Source organism: Nicotiana attenuata, unplaced genomic scaffold (genome assembly GCF_001879085.1).
Source record: "Nicotiana attenuata strain UT unplaced genomic scaffold, NIATTr2, whole genome shotgun sequence".
Taxonomy (NCBI): Eukaryota; Viridiplantae; Streptophyta; class Magnoliopsida; order Solanales; family Solanaceae; genus Nicotiana; species Nicotiana attenuata.
Window position 1 is genome coordinate 152,056 of NW_017672220.1, and position 9,499 is coordinate 161,554.

Consider the following 9,499-nt stretch of genomic DNA (forward strand, 5'->3'; position numbering starts at 1 on the left):
CTCTAGTTCAAGCATGCTACTTAACTAGAAGGCCCAAAGCCTATATCATAAATTGATCCCATAGCTCTAAAATGACTTTAAGTCTTCAGCATTCTTTGGGCCTCCAAAGTCAGTCCAGTAAGGTGGAAACATGATCAGATTTTCATATTTGAGCATTTAGACAACAAATTTTAGGCCCAAACTTATTCAAATAGGAAGCTGCTGGGTTTTGGCCTTCATGAACCCACAACCAAATATTGACCCATGTATGGATCTTCAACTGTTAATTTTAATTCACAACAGCTCGAATAGAAGGCTGATTTAAATTCCAGATGTTGATTTTTATCAAATAACTTCGAAACCAGTTATGACATGGATATGCAACTCACACAATTAACCAAATGTGTTGAACTAGAGATTCCAAGGCCAAATCAGTTTAAATCAATACATTATAATGATTTTATGTATGAAGTCGGGTCTGTAAATGAACAACGAAGTATCCAGTGTAATTTAAGCCAAAAAAAACGCCTGATTCTACACTAATAAGCATGCAGCCCAGTTTAAAATCAATTTTCTAATCGGTAACTTAACAAATCTGAATTAATTCATACCACAGCTGACATTTGCTAACTATTCACAATAATTCGAATGTCCGATGATTAACTACAAATGAAGATCTAGAATCAGTTTCATTTTATCACCACGGCTAATGATTAAACTAATCACCAAAATGAAATTACTAAGGTTAATGACTGACTGAAAGTTCAACAATCCAACAGTCTATTAACAATCCAAAAAAAACAGTCCTAATTGTACAGTCCATAGTCTAAGTTAATACAAATCGAAGCTAAGCTATACTAAGCAAATACACATCAACTAGTATCTATTTTAACTACAAATATATAATAAACTAAATGAACACAGAGCTGGAAGCTGAGGCTTGAATACTTTTATTTCATCTTTCAATTCAAGGCTACATCAAAGTTAATTCAAGTGTGTACCTGGAATATAATGAAGCAGAAAAGAAGATCAGAGTCAGTAGCAATTCGAGTGACTAGCAGGAGCAAATAACAATTCACATCAGCAAATCAATTGACCCAGTACCAACTCCAAACAATAAATCACCCAAAAAACAGCTTGAATATACTCAATATAACTCGAACTTGACTCAGGAACACTGGAACTCCAAATCACATTTGAACTTCCACTTAATCTAAGAAAGAGATGCAATGTAACAGTATTTTTTTGAGTTTTTCTGCTGTATTTACTTTTTGTTTTTGGTTTTTGAAGGGATTATAATCTAAGAGAAATTTAAACTATAAGAGTTCATGATTTTGAAATTCTTTTTATTTGCAATTTAAATCTGGATGCTCTAGCTTGCAGGAGGAGTTTTTTGGGAATTTTAGATTCTGAAACTTTTTTGGGGATTTTTCAGATTGTTCAAAAACTTGTGAACTAAGGCACTAGGCATGCCTTTTATAGGCAGGAAAGGGGCAGGAAGGTTCTGGAATTCCTTCACTCATTTTCACTCCTTTTTATTTTCAGAATTTACTCATTAGTGCTAAAGTTTTGACTTGTTTCTCAAGTCACTGCACTAAACTACTGAAATTTACACTAAAGCCCTATTCTAGAAGAGTCTAGGGTGTTCCTAATCTGTTACTACAAGATTCTTTCTCTTTGAAGTGTCCAAATTGCCCTTGAACTAAGTCTAAAGTTACTACTCTATACTACTAACCCTAGTCCTCTTAAGCTTGGTCAAACGACCATGATTAATTACTCACCAATGCTGGAAATTTTCAGCTATATCCAAACAACTCTTAGAAATCCTAACAATTAACTAAAAGTTAAACTAAACTAATCATTAAAAGCGAAAATCAAAGAACAGGAACTAAACACTGTATTGACTAACAGAAAAATCACAACAAAATCCACAAAACCAAACAGAATCAACAAACGGAAAAAATATAATCAAATAAGAAGAAGAAACTTACTGATTTAACCCTAGCTGAATTGACTTTGAATTTGGCCCCAAAAATAATATTATATGTTTGTTCTTTGCCAAAACAAACACATAATATCATTTTTTGGAACCATTTGAATACTGATAACCTTCGAGTCTTCGACTCAGACTTGGACTCAAACCCTTGATTCGGGATTCAAATAATTTTAACTAGCCTTGAAGGAATCCGGCTTAGGGTTTGGGAAGAGGGGGTTAAGGTGAGTCTAGGGTGTAGGTTTAGTTGGGTTTGGAGGCGGAGCCGCCACCAGAGAACAAAGGCGGCGGCTAGGGTTTTGAAATTTTGAGGAATTCCAGTGGGATTTGAGTGGGACAATGAAGGGATCGTGATGAGGAGGAAGAGAGGAGGTCTTGGTGTAAATTTGGAGGCCATTTGATGAGTTAGGGTTTTGGGTCAGGATCTTTTATTCAAGATTCGAAGAATTTGAAGGGATTCGAGGGACATGGAGTGCAGATTCGGAAAGAGGAGAAGGAGAGGAACAAGGGGTGTAATTTTGGTCGAAAATGGAGGCCGGCCGCCGCCGTGAGGCGATTTCCGGCGGCGGTTCCAGGCGGAGGAGGGTGGCGTTACGCTTCAGTGTTAGAGAGTAGGAGAGATGACCTTGGGGGGGGGGGGTAATCCGACATATATATATTAAAAAACCTAGGCAGTTCTCAATCGTTGGATCAAAAGAACCACCGACTGAGATTAGATTTAAACCAAACTACGTCGTTTTGCTAGGGGGGGGGGGTCAGGACCGGGTATATGGCATTTTGGGTTTGTGAAGAGGTTTTGAGATTGGGCTGGTGAATTATTTAATCACTGGCCCAATGCCGGCCAGTCTATTTTTTCTCCCTTTTTTTTTTGATTTTTGTTAAATACAAATTAAAATAAAAGACCTGATTTAATTCTAATACTAAACTAATTAATTTTCAAGAATTAACTAACTCCTAATTTCAAATAAACCTAAGACAAATTTGAAAATTAAAAGTAAGAATGCAAAAGGAACCATTTTTTGTTATTTTCTTTCATTTTTGTAATGTTAATAAACTAATAGAACTAAAAAAATATAAAATTGTGTCCTAAATGCAAATGTACTATTTTATGAATTATGCCAACTAAAAATGCACACAAAATGCAAACAAGCACAAAAATCATGCAATTAATTCCCTAAAATTCAAATAATAAAAGAAAAGTCCTAATTCTAAGAATTCTATAGGAATAATTCAAGCGAGGCAAAAATCACGTGCTCACAGCTGCCCCTCTTTGTTCGGAAACACGAAGGATTTTCTGGCAAAGACAAATGAGCACCATGAAGGATTTTTGCCTGCTCAACACTCCATGAGAAGCATTTTGAAAACCGTTTGACCGAACCCTGCTTCAAAGGTTGCCTACATATCCTTGGCTATAAAGGAATCAGGTCAGTGTAGTTCTGGAACGTTTGGTAGCTGGGACTACCAGGAGCTATGATTTCACTGCTGTTGCCGCTGCTACTGCTTGCTGACCCTCCTTATTACACCAAAAGGAAAATCAAAGCTAAGCTAGCTATGCCTATCAACTGTGAATTACAAGATTCCTATCTATAATTCTCTTGAAACTTGATCTTGAGTCTTAGGCAGTTGAAAGAGCCATATACATGGATTTAACAGAAAACAAACCTGTTGTTGTGAGTCCCCAATAGAGTTGGTCATATGTTGAAGGCTGAATAGCCATGTAAATCTTACTAATAAGAGTATGTATCTGGTCCGGTAAAATGAAAGATAGTTGATCTAAATGCCAACTATGATTGTAGTAATAATTTGAGACAGTTTTATGTTCCTCATCCCTTGAAAAAGGTCCATATATATAATTACGAAGTAAAATATTTTGGTTAATCCAAGGTTCGTCCCAAAATTTTACATGTCTCCCTGAGGTTATATTCCATTTAAATCCTAGTTTACAAAACTCCCAACCTTGCATGATATTCCTCCAAATAGATGATATATTTTTTCTTTGTAGACTAGGATTTTTTATATAATTATGTAATAAAACTTGTGCCCATAANACAGGACTGAGTTCAAGTAGTATATCAAAAATAGTGAGGAAACAGTGATAAAAATCCCCGAAGGGTTCAGATAATTGGCGCGAAGCCCAAATATGGCAATCAGCCCAAATCATGATAATAACAAATAAGTTTCAGTCAAATACGCGGTAAAATCAACAATCGGGACGGACCAAGTCACAATCCCCAACAATGCTCTACCCCACGCTTGCTATCCGGCGTGCAAGTCACCTCAATATAGCATTATGATGTGCAAATCCGGGGTTTCAAATCCTCAGGATATCATTTACAATCATTACTCACCTCGAACCGGTGAAATCTCTAGCTCGCGACGCCTTTGCCCCCTCAAATCGGCCTCCACGCGCGTCGAATCTATCCAAAATCAGAGCGAATACATCACAATAGGCTAAGGGAACATAACCCAATCGAAAAATATCGAAAATCACGAAATTGCAAAACCCGAGCCTCGGGCCCACTTCTCGAAAAATCAGAAAATTAACATCATCGGATTTCTTATCTCGCCACGAGTCCATACATATCAAGAACTCCCAAATCCGAGTCCAAATGACCCATCAAAATTCCATTTGAAATACCAAATTCCAAGCCCTAGCTTTTCCCCCTTTTTATGAATTTCCACAAATTTCTATGTTAATTCTACCATTAAATCATGCAATAAGGTCAAATTTTCCTGAAACCAAAACCAACGACCTACATTAGTCATAATACATAACACGGGACAAGTCATGCTCGAGAACTGACGATCAAAGTGCAAAAGCTCAGAACAACCGGTCGGGTCGTTACAAAATTAATTAGAATTAGTTCAACTTGATCGATCTGCTGAGGAAGGAAGTCGACCCAATTCTTTATTTGCCAAACCTTCCTTCCTCTAATACTAACAATGATGGCTATAAAGCCCAAGAATTAACAGCATATTCTCCTTGAAATACTTCATAAAACAGTTTTTTATATTATTTAAAACTAAGAATTTTATCATAGTTTTCGTAATTTAATAAAGTAAAGGTGTCAAATCTGGGTTGAGATCCCCTCCAGTGACTTTTTATCCGGTGTTGCTCAATAGTAGTGCAAATTAATTATATGTGGCAATCCCATTATTCTATGGATGAGATCTATTATTTTAAATATGGTAAAACAATGTGGAATAAATTATAGATAAAATTTTTAAAGGCCACTGACGGAACTGTTTAATGCAACGGCATACCCTTTGAAAGTCCAGTCTTTAAAATTGCACAATGCAGCATATGGCCCCCACCAATTTAAGCAACGTAACAATAAAAAAATGACTGAAATTGTTATAAATAGAATTGTATTTACGGTGAATATCTATATTTAGAGAGATTTTAGGGTTCATTGCTTGGTGGCTAAGTCACCCTCTCCCTATAAATAGAGAGTTCTATTCCATTGTAATTCATCCAATATCAATAAGAATTCTCTCTCTCTACTTTTCTCTACAATACTCTTCTTCTTCATTTATTGTTTTATAACACGTTATCAGCACGAGACTCTAACCAATTGAGTAGAAGCTTTGGGATTGAGCATAATGATTGTCAATCATTCCATGAACCTCCTTCATGATTAAATTCTGAATTTAAGGTAAATATCTTACTTTACTTTTCTCTTTCAAATTCTTGACATTCTATAATTTGATTTTAAATACAAGAAAAGACGATAAATTTTGATTGTAACTCTAATGGAGTTTGAAAGAAATTATAACCACCCAAAGTGGTAAAATTTCTATGTCTTGCCATGATCAAATTCAGGTATGATTGTGGGCAAAGAATTGAAAACCCGTCCCACTGAATTTGCTCCATTCTCATTCCCTTAAGAGAATGTGATAGCAATATGTAATAAGTCTGAAAGAAGACAAAATTATTACCATAAAGGTATCAATGGATGTGGACGTGGTAATAGACGAAATTATAATCGTCATTATCGTGGTAATGAGAATAATAAGGATTCTCAAAATAAGCCTTCACTCTATGAAGTTAATGTTTGTCATCGATTTGACATAAGATTTCGTAAAGCACATACAGATGACTATGGTCAATTCATGATGTGAATGTGACAACATGTGATTTATGAATACATATTCATTCTTGGAAGAATATGAACGTGCTAGTGGTAGTGAATATACCACGCACTCAACTCTAGAAGGAGGTTTGAGATGATATAAGAAAATAATGTTATTATTATGGCATGAATGGTCATTGGTCACGTACCTATTGCACGCTAAAATATTTTGGTAATGTGATTATTAAAGACTAACATTAATGCAAGAAACATATCTTGCATATAATTTTGACCATAACCATAATGGTATAACTTTCTCTTTAAAAGAGATATTCACCATATGGATGTTGATGAATATGTGGTAGTACAAAATTAATTGAGAGCTCTAGAAGAGCCAATTATACTATTTTGGAGAAAATTAATTATCAATAAGACGTTGTGTTGTAGTAAGTCTCAAAGAAACTTATTGAGTTTCTAAAGTATTCGCGAAAGCGGTTGGTCATACTGAGACTATAAATAAAGGAAAGATTTAATATCTTCTATTACTACAACTTGTAGCGAGGTAATATGTATGTGAAAAGCTACCCGCTTTATTCTCCAGTTTGTACTACACAAATAAAAGAATACCACAATAAAGTGGACGTTTATTGATATAAAAATCATATCATAATAAACTTGGAGTTTATTGATAATTGCACACGTCATGGTGTAAATCTGAAGTTTATCAATATTGATAATTTATTCAGTTTGCATAATTGGTTTACCAATATCAATTTAAGTATGATGTGCAAAAATAAAAGAGAATTCACATGGGTAAATGTTAAAGAACTAGAAAGTTCTTTACGAATTCTCTTATGTTGCATGTTCTCATTAATTAATAGATCAACTAAAATTGGGATTGAATCCCATGAATGCTGGAAATATCAAAGGTGAATATGGGCCCATTCACCTACCATGTATACCACATAAGATCCATCTATGAGATGGTTACATGTGTGATTATTAATAACCCGCAACATGATGTTTTGCGAGGTAACTTGCTCAATAATTTAATTTCGAGCATAATTTCCAGATTTTCTATTCAAGAAGTTCATCTTGATAAGTTGGTTTATACCACAGTTGGTTTAGCAAAATGATTTATTAAGTGTCTCTACTTAATAGCGAAACAATTGCTTATGAGAACAAAGTTATCTATATCAGTTTGATATACGTTGTATACCAAAGTATATTATTTTCTTCCCTCACAAGTGGTTCAAGGTCAGGAACAAAATAATTCCATCTTATTATTATTATTATTAATGTGTGGTGTATATTTTGATTAACACCATAACGCACAAAGATGGGTTCTCAAAATTGATGTGCGGTGTATATTTTGATTAACACCATAACGCAGAAAGATGGGTTCTCAAAGTTGAGGAAACAAGTTAGTTTTTCTAACATGAGGAGGAGACAAGATACAACAGTTGAGAAAAAGTTACGTGGAATGAATTATCATTTGTACATCTAGATCCTTGAATAAGATAATATGAACTTGAGTTTCATAAAAGGATAATTCATTTGCAATATATTGCAAAGCATGCCAGGCGCATTTGCTGGCCCAAAGAAAGTAACTATATTCTCATTGCAAATGCTCTTATTAAGTCCTAGAAGGACAAAGTCTATGATACGCTTAAAACGTATAGACAAATCGGTTTCAAATAAACTTCTTGATAAAGAAGATGAGCAAATGATCTAAATGATCATAACAAAGGAGGCAAGTGATCTAGAAGATCACATGACATAACACTTCATAAAATCTCAGGAGAGATTCAGGTACCTGAAAATATAAATGAAGAGATCTCTATGTTATGTCTTTATGGAAAAAAAAGGAGGTTGGAACAAATATAAAATATTCGTCGACGACATCTATGAAAGCGCTAAGTGTAGATGAGAATTTTAAGTCTGTCGAATACAGACACAAAAATATTGGCCAAATAGAAGAGACACAATTCAAATAGAATTGGTTTCATATGAAAGACATGTAGTTTTGAACATGTAGTTCAAACACTTGAAAGTATAAAGTCAATGGTATGTGCAATCAGTTTTCGATATCTTATATGTCTAGCATGACATGAAAACTTGATATGCATCTAAAGTCTATTATATGGCTTATATGACTTAACAATCCCTGAAGGATTTAAATTGCTTAAAGCATATAGAATTCATGGTCATGAAGTACTACATCCTCAGTGCAATTTGTGCACAAATGTATCTTGCTATAACTATATGCATGATAATATGATAGCAAGAGTTTTTACCTCTATGTGAAGATATTGAACTGACAATTCCAACAAGATCATATGAAGACATTTCATCTCTATCAAGAATGATGATTTCAAGGTGCAATATATTCATTCATGTTAATATGGCTGATTTGTTCATCAAATCTCTACCAAAGATCTTTTGAAGATGGTGCACAAGATTGGAATGCAAATGCTTAAGGATGTGAATTGATGCTCTCATCAGGGGGAGTTAATACGAGTTGTATTCTTTTTCCCTTACAAGGTTTTGTCCCATTGGGTTTTCCTTGTAAGGTTTTTAACGAGGCAACCAAAAGGCGTATTGTTAGATATGTGTACTCTTTTTCCTTCTCTAGAATTTTTTTCCCACTGGGTTTTATGTTAAGGTTTTAACGAGACACATTATCTGTTGAATAGACATTCAAGGGGGAGTGTTATAAATAGAATTGTATATATGGTGAATGTCTATATTTAGAGAGATTTTAGGGTTCATTGCTTGGTGGCTAAGTCACCCTCTCCATATAAATAGAGAGTTCTATTCCATTGTAATTCATCCAATATCAATAAGAATTCTCTCTCTCTATTTTTCTCTGTAATACTCTTCTTCTTCATTTATTGTTTTATAACAGGAATAATATTACTAGATGAATTAGCCGTACCTATTACTAGAGCAGTAGAGATCGACTCAACAATACGAATTATATCAATCAGGTATAATATATCTTGTTTCTCAATTCATGATTAAAATGTTTCATATATCGTTATAATGTTTTCAAATACATTATTTTTTTATTTGCCGGACTCAACAGTAAAGGGCAATGTTTTGAATAATTTTGAATTAAGTGCTACTCAAAAAATGACTTGTACGGGTTTATCTCAACATAGTTTTTTTCTTTCAAGAACATCTCCTAATTTTACCCAGATGTTGACGGTAATATTAAAAGATAGAATTACAATAAAATACACACGACTTCATACCAGAGCAAAAAATGGCCCAAGTTTTTAAGTTTTACTCGACCTAGCACATATTGTACATAACTTGAAAGAAACTTTTCAGCCTTTAGCCCATTATTAAAGACACACATCTAGGGTTTTTATTATTTTCTTCTTTCTTCATTTGCACCACACTAAATTCTCTCCCCACCGCCTCTCGCTTTTTTTTGGTGGAAAAGATA